We start from the raw sequence: 13,758 nt of genomic DNA, 5'->3' as shown, positions 1-13,758 counted from the left end.
TGAATGACAAAAAGATTCTATTTGTGGACCTGAACCTGATCCAGTGAGACTGAATAACTCATTAGGCCCCTAGCAGAAAACATGGCAGGTTACTTCACGCAGCCTATCCCTAGCCAAGGAACACATATGCAAAACTGGGGCAAGATACACTTAACATTTCCTTCTTGTGCACACTTAACATTTTGTACAGGATTTCTCTGAGTTGTATGATTGGACCCTGTTTTCCATGTCTGAATCTTCTGAATTTCTGTTTTATTTGCTGTTATTTCTTTTTATATTGCTTTTTTAAAACTAGTTTTAGGTTATGTTTTTGTTTTAGTGACATTTGTGTTTAGACTGTGAACTGCTTAAAATATTTTTGTAATATCGGGTGGTACACAAATGCTTTTAAATAAAAATAAATAAAAGAAGTTACACATGTGTGTACACACTTATATACACAATACACTCGTAGAAATGTATATTTGTAAAAAAAATTTTTTTACTAAAAACCACACAGATATAAATTTTAAAGTTCTGTGTTTCCTTCTAAAATATTATAGCCCCCCCCAATTGCGAATGGAACCACTAGTGCCTGGAAGAGCCTCACTGAGCTCCAGCCCTTTCTTTTTCCTGCGCATGAAGCAGCCCTGAAGAGAATTCAGTGCTCCCTCCATGTGCTATGCACATGCCTTGTGTTGTGGAGATGAAGGGTTTGGTGATATGGAAATTGTATATAGTTCCTTTGTTCCGCACAACTGTCTCTGTGCTCTTGTGTTTGTTGTTGTGGAAACACGGCTCTCTTGAGTCAAGTGGAATCATAGAATCATAGAACTGTAGAGTTGGAAGGGACCCTGAGGATCATCTAGTCCAACCCCCTGCAATGCAGGAATATGCAGCTGGTCCATACAGGGATTGAACCTGCAACCTTGAGTGTTATCAGCACCATGGTCTAACCAACTAGTGGAATCCCACCCATAGGCCCTGTGGCAGGACACACAGGACAGAACCTGTAATATGTAGAACTCTGTAGAAGCATCCAAAGCAATGTGCAAAGTTTTGTGTATATATGGTAGGATGCTTTATATTGCTTCCAACTGAGGGGAAAAATACATCTGAACACCAGATGCAAAGTACTGATGCAAAATAAGCATACCATGCAGTTCATTTTATCTCTGTCTAGCATTTTGCTGCCAGTTCTGTAACAATTCCTAAAACTCTCTCTGGAAAATACACACACACAAAGCCCTGCAGTCAGGGAAATAGAAACCACAAGAAACACATTTGAAACCTCATTGTTTATCTGTCTGTCTGTTCTGCTTGATAATACAGACCAATAGCATTGTTTAAATCCCTGACTTAAAAGGTTCACAGTGCTTGTCTCCATTGTCAGGCAGCTATTTGTAACAGCAATTTCCCCCCCATGGAAAATGTGTTTTTCTCCGCATTGTTCAGAAGAAACAGAACTTCCCAAGATCCCCAGTCTGGCGCAAACTATCAAAGCCCACTCTGTGACCCTCATTTCCCTTTTCTGCCTGCTGTTTTTGTTTCTTCCATAGGTAGAATCTGATCCACACCAACGTGTCCAAGGCACATGCGAAGAAGGAAACAGCTGCAGCATGGGACCTAAATCAGGTTTCTAACTTTAGCACAATTCCTTTTGAGATGGGCACTTGCCGATGTTCCACAGTGCTCAGTTTAGCCGGATAAACAATTTAAAAAATAGATTGGACTGAATTGCTTGGCTTAGAAAAGAAACATACAACAGCATAGTCTAGACACTCTGGCTTACTAATATGTTCTTTCTTAAAAAGCAATTTCTCCAAGCCATCTGCAGACTTAGGATGTGTATAGACACCATGTGCTTCTGGCTGCATATTGTTGGATTTGCAAGTTTGTATCCCCAGGATATCTAGTGTCTGTCCAGCAGAAGACAGGTAGAAGAAAGGCAGGAGGGAACAACCTCTCCTTTCTTAAAGGGTATGGCACTTCGTTTTAAGAGAAAACTTACTGGCTACTTTTGTTACATCGAGCTAATGTACTTCTGAAATGCAAAACATATTTCAAGGAGCACAGAGTATTTTTCTGTGCAGTCTGCATGCAGAAACACATTGCAGCCCACTGTCAGATCCCTGTCAGCAAAGGCTGGGCCATCCCATATCAGGGATGAAGGGCAGTTTTGTACTCATGACAACAGTGTCTCCAAGTGCACCTACACTTTCCTTTTCTCCATAGAAGGGATACCATTGAGATAAGGCAGAAGCAGTTTTAAGGTAGCATGACCAGTTCGGCAGCACTGGGCAGAGTCCTGCAGGAGGCGCCACAACAATGCTGCAGAACGATGCTGGGGGTGGGGGAAACGCCAAATTTTAGTGTTGCACAGGGCGCTGTTGAAATTTGAGAGCCCAGACTTCGCCACTGGATAAGGACAGAGTCTGCTTCTTGGCCCAGTGACCTACTGATACATCACATGCTTGACACTGGGAAATTGGGACATTGCCCCATCACCCTCATAAGCTGGCACTTCTGCTTTGAAGACATGGAGCCTAATTTCTGAAAGCCACTCCAGCCTATAATTCTAAATGTACTTGCTTAGGAGCTAGCCCCATGGAACACAGAGGTAAATAGGATTGCAGTGCATAACTCAGTTTGCAAGGTTTACCTAACAACTGAAATATTGAAATATTATTGAAGAGTCAATTGTTAAATAAGTCAGTTACAAATGTCAATGGGAAATTCATTTGAGAGAAAGCAGACTTTAAATTTGTCAATGAAACACATTATTCTAAGGGTTATTAACATTCTTAAGAAGCATTCTTAGGTAACTATAATGAATTAAATATGGAAGAGACACAAAACTTGTCAAATTGGTAGCCAGCAGATTTGAAAGGAAACTTTTGCTTATATGATACAAAAGTTTGAGAAGACTGGACCCTGGGGAGGAGACACTTCCAAGAGAGTTTTCACTTTAAAATGATCAGATCCTGGGTTTCATTAGCTACTGTTTTTGTAAAACACATGTCATCAGTAAACAAACCTATGAGACAGGTTCTGCAGAGAAACCAAGACATGCTCGATTCAGCAAACTTCATAGCGACTGAAGTTGGGACTCTTGCATCCAAACCTACCAAGTCTATCAAAATGCTCCTCTTGTTTGGCTTTTTTTGGGAGTAGGGAGTTATGGGAAACATTATAAAGATACACCATGCCTTGTATTCATTTTATACCCATACCTCAGTTTGGTTTACAATGCAAATTTTATGCACACTCTTCACAAATCTAGATTTTGATAAGTAAATGTCAGTAAACATTGTTTTCACTGTACTCACCCAAAGTGATTGAAAACAACTTGATGTCAGTACCAATTTACATTTACAGGTAGTCTAAGCTATGTAGAGTTTCACATTAATATGTATAGAACATTTTGTTATTAATGCTGCCTAACGCACATATTTTTGTAGGGACGTGGGTGGCGCTGTGGTGTAAACCACTGAGCCTTTGGGCTTGCTGATCGGAAGGTCAGTGGTTTGAATCCCCGCGACGGGGTGAGCTCCCGTTGTTTGGTCCCAGCCCCTGCCAACCTAGTAGTTTGAAAGCACGTCAAAGTGCAAGTAGATAAATAGGTACCGCTCCAGTGGGAAGGTAAACGGCGTTTCCGAGCGCTGCTCTGGTTTCACCAGAAGCAGCTTAGTCATGCTGGCCACATGACCTGGAAAAACTGTCTGCAGACCAACGTCGGCTCCCTCGGCTAGTAAAGCGAGATGAGCACCGCAACCCCAGAGTTGTTTGCGACTGGACTTAACTGTCAGGGGTCCTTTACCTTTACTTTATGCACATATTTACAACAATACTAAAAGATTCAGATCTGGAGCTACTTTAGAAATAGGTTCCCCACTTGCTAGCCCCACACTCTGATCCTGTGCATTGAGCATGGTTGCCTGAAAAGGAACCCCTAAAGGTGAGCAGCTGCTTTATAAAGCAGAGGAGCTTCCTTTTCAGACAAAGTGTTATACTGACACTGCAGGTAGATGAACCAGATAGTTTTGAACAGGTTTAGAGACAAAATCTATGAGGATGGATTAAGAGATTAAGCCTGATTATTATTTGGCATTCCGGCAGTTTTAGCACTGCTTCCATGTTGCTCCTACAGTATTCTCTTGAGCCGTTAAGAGGCCTGAAATAGAAGTTAGGGAAAAGAAAGGGCTCATCTGCTTTATAAAGAACAATGGATAAACTTTAGCATCACTTCTAGAAGGCTTCCCTGCCCTGCACGAACATCTTCTTGCTGTCTGAATCAGATGTATAAACTACTTTTCATTCACTGCATTTCATGCACCTTTAAGAAATGATGAGTATTTCCAAGCACACACCCATATGTTGTAAAAGTCAATTCAGCAGTACCTTGAAGTAGTTAGCAGTCATGAGTAAGTACAGCAATTCACAGTTCTTTATAGCTGAAAGTGATACTAATATGTGAACTGGCAGCCAAATTAATCTTCTAGCTGCACAGGGAATTTTAAATTACTTACTGGTTATCTCTAGTAGAGTTGATATTGATAGCTCATATGAGGTCACTGGATGGACACTTTTACACATGCTAATTTTACTTTAGAATTCAATTTGTACCGTGGATGATGAAACAGGCATGCAGTCTTATATGGCATTTCTTGGAGGCAGGATTAAATATCTAACAGGCACTTCAATCACACAACCGCACAGCTACTGGCTGGTCTGATATGGCTACAATAGCTGGTTGTACAAAGGAAGTTGGGCACGTCCATCTTGCCATCATGCCTTTCATTTATATTATCAGATTAGCTGTGTATATCATGTTTCTGGAACTGCATCCAATGCATGATGGCTGAAGTGCCTTTACATGGTACATGAGGCTATAATGTACTTCAGCAGATGGTGACTGCTGATGGCTTGGTGCTGCCACATGAAATTGTTGCACTGCCTTAATATCCGGGATTGTCTGACTGACAGCATAATCCACAAGTTGTGATGCTCAAGCAGCAGTCCCTGCATCCCAAATGTGATAGTTTCCTCAGCCTAACACAACGACATATTGTGACAGCTTATCTTAAAACAGAACAAGGCCCCGTCTGCACTTTGCATTTAAAACGGCACCATACCACTTTAAATAACCATAGCTTCCTCCAAAGAATCATGGGAACTATAGTTTAAGCGTAGACCCTAATCCCACTCACAGAGCTACAATTCTTAAAAGAGGTTCACAGTGAGACCTATTTCCCAAGGAACTGGGAATTGTAGCTGGGGGGGGGCAGGGATAGGGATCTGTAAGTTCCAAACATATTTGTTGCACAAGGGGACACTTCTTCATTGAAAAGTCATAGCAATTTTAAAAATATGTATACTTTAAAAAAAAAGTTTCAATACTGAAGGGATTTCATAAATTCTCAGGTACTACAGGCCATCAGTCTTGTCCTTTCATCTTCATCATCTCTAATTAACAGTTTTTTGCCTTTCTGAAACTCTTTCCCTCCCTTCGTGGAACCACTCCTGCTCACTATGTCCTCTGTATCTTGTCTAAATTTGAATTCTAACATGCAGTTTTCCTTAATAGATATATTTTACACATAATTTCCCCTAATGTGGTTCATTTTTAAAAATCATTTGCACCAATAAATACATTTCATAAGCATTTTTGCTTATAATTATGGATGCATTTTTGGTTGCCGAACTGTATTACAAAATTATGAGAATTTTGTCATTCCAAACTTTTCCAAACAATGGTCTAACCATGACAAGGCAGTGCACTGCACTCCCCATGTCTTCAGTTCATCTGTCATATCACTTGGAGCAAAGATCACATCAAGGGTGTGTCCTGCCTGGTGTGTTAGACTGATGACCATCTGAGAGAGACCCATGGTTGTCATGGAGGTCATGGTCTTGAGCTGGCCCGACATCAGCCTTCATGTGGCTACTTCAGGTCAGCCAGGATTATTATGTTAGGGTCCTCTAACTATGCTCCAGAGACTACCTTGGCTAGCCTGATAGCCTAATCATCTGTGGCTTTACCTGCCCCAGACCTGACATCAGATGACGTGAGGTATGGGCAGGTGCACATGACATGAGGAAAACTGTATGTTGTATGGCACCCTGATATTGATACTGTTGAAAGCTGAGCTATTAATATTTTAAATAAATAATTATTTTTAAAAGCATATTCAGGCAAAAAATAATAATCTTTCTGGCTTCTTTTGTTGTTTTCCTGCACAGATTCTTCTGCTATCTCATAAGGAAATAAGAGTAATACACCAGAAAATAATATAAATGCTATAAAATTGTTTGGCCTTACCCAAATACAATTATCTTGACTGACATAGAAAATGTGCAGGATCCTTATCCATTTTTCAAAGAATTGCATAGCTTGCTACAATGAGGAGATAACATCACAAATTATTTCTTTACCACTGGCACTTCACTTCTCTACTTAAAGTGTGTTGAAACCAACATGTGACAGAATTTAAACTAATTAGCAGATGTTTGAACTTTCATTTCTCACTGAGTATAGGAATGACAAATTCCATCATGTTGTTGTTTTCTTGTATTGAGTTAAGCATTGCTGAATACTGAAGCATTTTGTGCAAGTAAAGGGGAATGCCATTTGATCTGCAGCAGAAGTGATTTACAGTCACAGTACTATATGCTAGATAGTTAATCTTAGTTCTCCGAATTGTCTGGTATGCTGGTATATAGTGAAAAGCAGCTGAGTCGTGCAAAATAGTGTACTACACACTATACAGCTGACAACCCTGAGCTCAGTATTACCTGAATATGTATCAGGACCGTCTTTTCATCCTCTGCTAGGATCTCAGCAGGGATCCTAATTTGGCACATGCTGCCCTCCTCCAACATTTGATGTCACACTTGCAAAGGAACAACAAGAAGCATTAAAGGCTGTTCCCAGTTGTTTCTCTGCAAGTGGAGTTTGCATTTGGTGTCCTTAAATTTGGCACCAGATGAAAGCTCTGCTGGGGGCTCCTGGGTCAAGTTAATCCCTCCTGGAAGTGAGACTTGCATTTGATGCCAAATCCCCAATTCTTCCTCCTCTTTCTTTGCAGAGGTGACTTGAATCCAAGTATCACTTGCCAAGGAATAAAGGAAAGAATTGGGAGAGCACTCCAATTGCATAGTTGATAGCTTAATATTAAAGTTTTTACTTTATATTGTTTGGGTTGATTATATGTATGTGTTAATGTTGCTCGCTGCTTTTGGGGGCCTATGGTCCAAAAAGCGGTATCCAAACAAACCACACCATATGAAGTTACATCACCTGATGTTGTGGTGACATCACGTGATTGACAAATGGGTGGTCCAAGTGGTCCATGTGTGAGCTCAGGATGCAGCCTGTCAGCTGGACCCTGTTCTTCAGCCCTGCACTAGGGCATAGTAACCAGACTATGTACAAACTGGTTAAAGAGAAAAAATTCACAGTATTGATGCACAGGACAAGCCATGCTACCCAGAAAATTTCCAAGTCATGTTGACATTGACACTATTCTGCTGCCAGACACATGTGACACAGCGGTTCAGTGTCTCTCTGCATTACTTCCAGTGTTAAGCACAACTGACGGTTTCCTCTTCAGCTGTGACATTCAGCTTCCCAAGTGTAAGGCTGTAATTATGGTGGGAGACTAGGATACCAAAGACAATAGTAATTAGCAAGCACAGTCACAAAGACCTGTTTGGGTGCCTTTTCTCAGGAACACTGATTCTTCTGCTAACAAATAAGAGGTGTCAATGGGTGTCTCAAAGCAGAGTCCAGTTTCAGGATTCTCTCTCTCTCTCTCTCTCTGTGTGTGAGAAATTTCCTCTTCATGCTTGCTCTGATCCTGTTAATTACCAATCTGTTTTAGCTGATGCATTTTGCATTTATAAAAAAATCCTGCAGGTCAGATGCAAAGAGCTTGGCCCTAACACTTTCAGGACTTTTCTTCAGTTAAAACTTAAGTAAATTTAACTACCAAAATGTATAATCTACATACTGTGGCAGCAGTGTACAAGACAGCCTGACACCACCTTGTCGAAGGACACTAGCTTGTGAATTCTGCTCCTTTCTTAATATCTAAACCTCCTCACATATTTGTGTATTTTCATCAAGACCAGTTATTTGCACTTTTCTAACTGGATACCCTTAATTGGTTTAGAAAGGCTTAAGATATGAATCGCTATTGATTTTATACATTCTAGGATCTAGAGCATCACTCTCTAGTAGAAAACAGCATGCAAGATAAATGGAAAACCAATCAGACCTTCTCTTGGTGTTACAAAGGGCAATGTTCTGCACATGTTTTATGCTGCCCTGCTCAGCGAGGCAAGCACTGTTGATTTGGGGACATCTTTATTAAACAATTATAGAAGAGTCTGCCTAGCTTCCTGGAGAATAACAGCCAATTGTTCCCCCTAAGGATTTTGCTCCTGCTATGCATGATGGAATAAAGCCAACTTGTAATTTCTGGTTGTACATTTAGAAAGCAGAAATCTGGTTTGATTGGTAAGACACATTATCTTATTTACTGATGTCAGATTAAAGATTTTAAGCTGCTGAATTTTATGAAGCATCTTTTTTTTTATTAAAAAAAAGTTATCTATCAGATCTGCCTTCATCTTTACTGGAAAACTACAATTGTTTACATTTGTGTTAAAGTAAGATAAACGAATTTAACTATAACATGGATGGTTATTTCTCCCCGTTTTTTGTGCAGAAATAAATGACTGCTTAAGTGTTTTATTGTTCAACAATGGCAGTGGCTTCAGTTAGCATATAAAGAAGTGATGTATGCATGGGGGAAAACTGTGAACACAGCCTAAACTTTGTTTATTACAACAGCAGTTCTAGCTGCTGAGAAGCAAATCCATCACTCACCTTAAACAGCACATTCTCATGCATGTTTACTTATACCTAAGTCTCATTATAGTTAATGGGGCTCACATCCAGGTAAGTTTGCACAGGACTGCTGCTTAATAGTGGCTTGCCACTTTGGCAGTGGGACTGCTGCAGCAAGCACAACAACCCAGAGATGCAAAAATCCCCCGCTGTGCACTTGATCCACAACATGCACATTCATCTTATTTCTTTGGACTCTTGGCAATTTATATTCACTGCGTATGTTGCTGCAACCCAGGACAAGGATAAAATTGCTAGCTTTTATCATTAAATGCACTGACCCTGATCCAGAGATAGTGGTGCTCAATAATTATTGAACTCGACTGATAATGTGCAGCTAATAACTATGTCCGGTGGGCCAAGATAGTACAAATCAATAAATGCATGACCATCACGCTCCAGGACAGTTAAATAATATTTCTGGCATCATTCCTACACAAGCATGTGGAAACAGTATGGACTGCACTTATGGTCATGTAAGCTAGGGTCAGTGGAAATATTTTTAAAGCCATTGTCAAACTGGCGTCTGTTTAGTTTAGGGTGCAATGAGGCAAGCCAAAGACAGTGGGACAGCATGAGCAATGATCAAGCCTGATCCAGAAGCCATAGTTATGAAAAAGGGGTTGATGGTCTACTGGTGCAATGGAGTTTCCACGATGTGGGGCTGATCTGGCACCAGTTCCCTCCATTGACTTGGCACTGAATCTTTGCTTTACGTCCCTCAGCTTGCCAGACCTTTTGATACCTGCTCATAGGTCTTCTCTGAAAGACTTAGATAAAGCCACTTCTGATCCAACATGATTCTCTAATCACGGGAGAGGTTCCATAATGTTTTTCTGTATATGTGGGGTGGTGCACTGCTGGTGTGGAAGGTCTGTGGAAACCAGCCCTTGCATCACATCATTTTTCAAAGAATATTTTTAATGGCAACTCCATAATGGCTTGCTCTAAATTCTAATGAGGCATTATTTGCATTTTTGGGGGGAATTCAGTCACATTCTAATGAGGTCTTCATAAAGCTGGCTAAATATGTTCAGAAATCATTAGTGTAGATTACCAGAGCAAAACACTCCTGGGGGACCTCTGCAGATTTTGTTACAGAACCTATGGCAGATGGATCAGTATAATAGCACAAGAATGCAAGGGGTTTGGGGGGGGGGAGAGGAGGGCATTGTTTGTTTGTTTGCTTGTTTTTAGTCTCTCCACAGAAACACTGTAAATGTGAGCTACTCGGTTACATGCTACCAGATAAAGAGCTAAATGTCCCTCAGGTAGATTCATTAAAGGAGGAAAACAATCAAAACACATTTTGCTGCCATTTAAATACCAGGTGCACTGCGGTCTACAAGTGCCAGGAAAACCGACGAGGGTCCCTTGCTGGAATTCAGGAGAGCTTAAAGGATGCAGGGTTTTGACAAGCCTGCCTCAGATAATGACAGGTATTGGCAGATGTATGCAGGCCCTGCTAGAGGCGAATGGAAGGCCTGAATCATCTGCAGCAGGTGCCTGTGTGAGAGAAAGCCTCCCAGTGGCTCCTCTGCCTGCAATTAAAACCATCCTGATGCATAGAGCTCCAGGGCAAAAGCTATATCCGAGCACAAATTTAATGACTATCCAGTCCGGGTAAACAAACACACATACGCCCCCTCCATGATTAATTCATGAAGGACAAACACAAGTTATGTGGCAAACATGTTAAATAGGTATTCTTCTCTCCTGGAAAGAAAAAAAAAAGTTGAGCTATTTCCCCCCACCCCACCCCCCTTGCTTTTGGATGTAAAAAATGGGCAGGTGGTCTCCCAAGAAATCTGTAAGTCAAATAACAAAAGCAGCGGTGAGCAGTTACAACAGCACGGGTAAATAAATAAAAAACTTGAAAGCCACAAAAAGTCACAGTGCTGGCTCTACAGGAATCTAACCTATTGTCAAAACATGATAGTGGAGTGAAAACAACGCCGCCGCCCCCCTCGCCACTGCCAGAAAAACCCTCAAGGACAGTGAACCAGCTAAAGTTATTACTAATGGAAGCATAACACAGCCCTAAGTGACTCAGCGGTGATGGACAGGAAACAGAGTTTGTACCCCCTTGGAGGCCATGGTCCTAGTGAAGATTAATTGCCAGACTTCTGTGTTCTAACTATTAATGAGTATTTTTGAAGGACGCTCTTTAAAGGAGGCTTCCCTTTGTGCCACTTTTCTAGGTTCAGGTTTTAAAGCTCCATGTCTGTGGTGTTGTTGTTGTTTGTCCTGGTGCTTCCCCCCAGGAAAACAAACAATTTGCCACTGAATCAAGGCAAACGGCAATCAGGTTTACTGGAAGAGCCCTTACTTGGTGTTAAGATCCACTCTGTACAGTGAAACTTACTGTTGTATAAACACAACAGTTTATACAACAGCTTCAAGAATTTTTTCACACAATGCACTGGAAAACACATTATTCCCCCACATTTGCTGAAAGATACTGCCATCCTAAGCTGGATCTTACCGGAAGCTTATATAAAAGGCGCATGTGTGAACTGAGGTGCCACTTGCATTGTGTGTTCCCTGGGAATCGGGAATGTTATCTAGGGAAGAAAGAGGGTTCAGGCTATCCCTGCCCACATGATGGATGCCTCTTCTAAGAGCTATGGGTGAGTAAGGTCTATAGGTTTGGGAAGAGGCTGGCCATTATTCACACTCGCTAAGCAAGATGGTTATGTTTAATGCAAAATATGAAAGATTGCATTGGTTTACGATACATGACATTGGATCTACAAACAGGACAGTTTATCCTGGTTGCAGGATCTATCTACAAGTTTCTTTTGTTCAGTGCATTGGAAAGTTTAGACCGAGTCAGAAAATGTGAATGTTTTGCAGTTATTAAGGAGTACTCTGGTGCAGCTCTAGATTTTGGAGGACCCTGAGCAAGCTGCTGTGCCCTGATGGCAATGTTCCTGCAGCTACCAGCCTCCTCATTACAGGCTTACCCATTGGCAGTGCTGTAATGGTCTAGTTGCTGTATAAGCTCCCAGGTGAGTGAGCCCTTCAGTGCAAGGTGGAGTGGGGTGCTAGTGGCTGCAGTAGAGCTACTGATGTGCAGCCCAAGTGTCGGCTCTGGTGGGCCCTGCCGATGATGGGCCTGGGTTGAGCAGATCCTATGGCAAACCATCTGGCAAGCACAGATCTCTCTTAGAAGCTCTGCAGTGATTCTGCAGATTGCAAGGGAATACAGATACCCCATGAGTCAGTGATATTAAGAGATTTGGGGAAGTTGTGGTTAAGATGATTTTTCAACTTATGCTACCTGCAAGAATATTCCTTGGTCAAAGATAGGAAAAACTGGAACCCTCTGGAAATTAAATGTAGAACAGGGGTAATGCTAATTTATATCATGAGATATAGGGAAGGAAGAGTTAAGTATTTAAGCTGTCAGGCGATTGATAAATCCATTTTGTTCAGGACTAGGAAAAATACAGTAGTCCTCATTTAAAGAAATAGACTGATGTCATGTGGTTAACTTGAATGGTAGGGAGTAATGAGGATATATAAATAATAAAATGAGTTCTGCAGTGATATGGTGAACCATGAATTAGGTACCTAGAGAAGAAACCAGAAAACTACTTTGCAACAGGTGTCCTCTCTCTAGAGAGGTGGTGTGGTGGAAATAAGGATAATTTTCACCCATCACCCAATGTCTTCTTAGGCCAACTTAAATTTTAATAATACTTTTTAAAAATTCAGACGTTGCAGCAATGATACACCAAGAACATTAGAAAATATAACCCACCCCCACGGAACTGTATACCAGCACCATGAAGCTTGCCATCCTCTTGTCCAGATTCCAGTTTTACAGTCAGAGAATCATGAACTTAGAAGGAATATTGCAGGCCATCAAGTCAAACTCTCTGCTCACAACAATATACTGGAAAGTTTCATATCAATAAATAAGTTGTAACTTTTTGCTTCAGCTTGAATGCAAGTGGCAGAGCTGATTTATTGATCCACCAAGTCTTAAACTCCTTTGGGTCCTAAATGGCCTCAATCTGACCTTTTAAGCCAGTCCAACTGGTTGCATCTTTGTGCTCTCATAACAGCACCTAATTATACTCACAAATTGTGCTGCTTTCTCATCCAAAAGTGGTCCTGTTCCCTGATTTGTGATCAGGCTCAGGCACTTTAGATGTCTAGGCAGTAGGATTTAAACTCACAATAAACCATGAACAAAAATCCCCTTTCTAAACACAGAATGAAAATTGAATTTACAATAAAGGAAGCTGGAAATGACACATTTACTCATATTACTGAAAAATTAATTGATCATTTATAGTCCACATGTCTATTTTTCAGGGGGGAAATTATAAACTACTGTTTTGGCAGGAAATTAAAAACATGCATCATAACTGCTTTAGCTACACTGAAGTATATCTACAATTTCCCATTTTTTTTCAGCAGCTAATAAATGCACTGTTCCTGGAGGTGTTGACAACATAGTTGATGAAGTTTGATATTTTCACTAGGAAACTGAACAGTGTACTCCCTAGGCTGTTTTAAACAGTCTGACCTGCATCAATGCTAATGATACAGTGAAATAAATAAGAAACCCAACAACTCTTGTTGACCATTTAAAATGAAAAGCTAACTACTGTTACTATCTTTTGAAAATAAAAGTGTACACGACCTAAGATACTTATTGCTTGGGAACTAAGAAATTTGGATTGCTTCTGCTTATCATTTCTATGGAAACGAAAAGCACAGCTTCACCGAGGAAAGGCCAGGCAATCTGGTCACTGCAGAAAGTAGTTATACCCTGCAAAAATTAATTACTAGGCAGAAAGCCCCAAAATGGCCTTCTATCCTCATTCAGTGAAATACACTGTAGTACTTTT

At 40.8% G+C, this 13,758-nt stretch overlaps 1 protein-coding gene across 12 annotated transcripts in view; it reads right to left on the bottom strand.

The window, feature by feature from the left end:
* PTPRM (protein tyrosine phosphatase receptor type M) overlaps nt 1-13,758 on the bottom strand; it is a 408,835-nt gene that overhangs the window by 16,297 nt on the left and 378,780 nt on the right. The gene's annotated exons all lie outside the window — the stretch shown is intronic.

Source organism: Podarcis raffonei, chromosome 7 (genome assembly GCF_027172205.1).
Source record: "Podarcis raffonei isolate rPodRaf1 chromosome 7, rPodRaf1.pri, whole genome shotgun sequence".
NCBI lineage: Eukaryota > Metazoa > Chordata > Lepidosauria > Squamata > Lacertidae > Podarcis > Podarcis raffonei.
The sequence above is the reverse complement of the archived record's forward strand: the minus strand, read 5'-3'. Positions and strand labels throughout refer to the sequence as shown.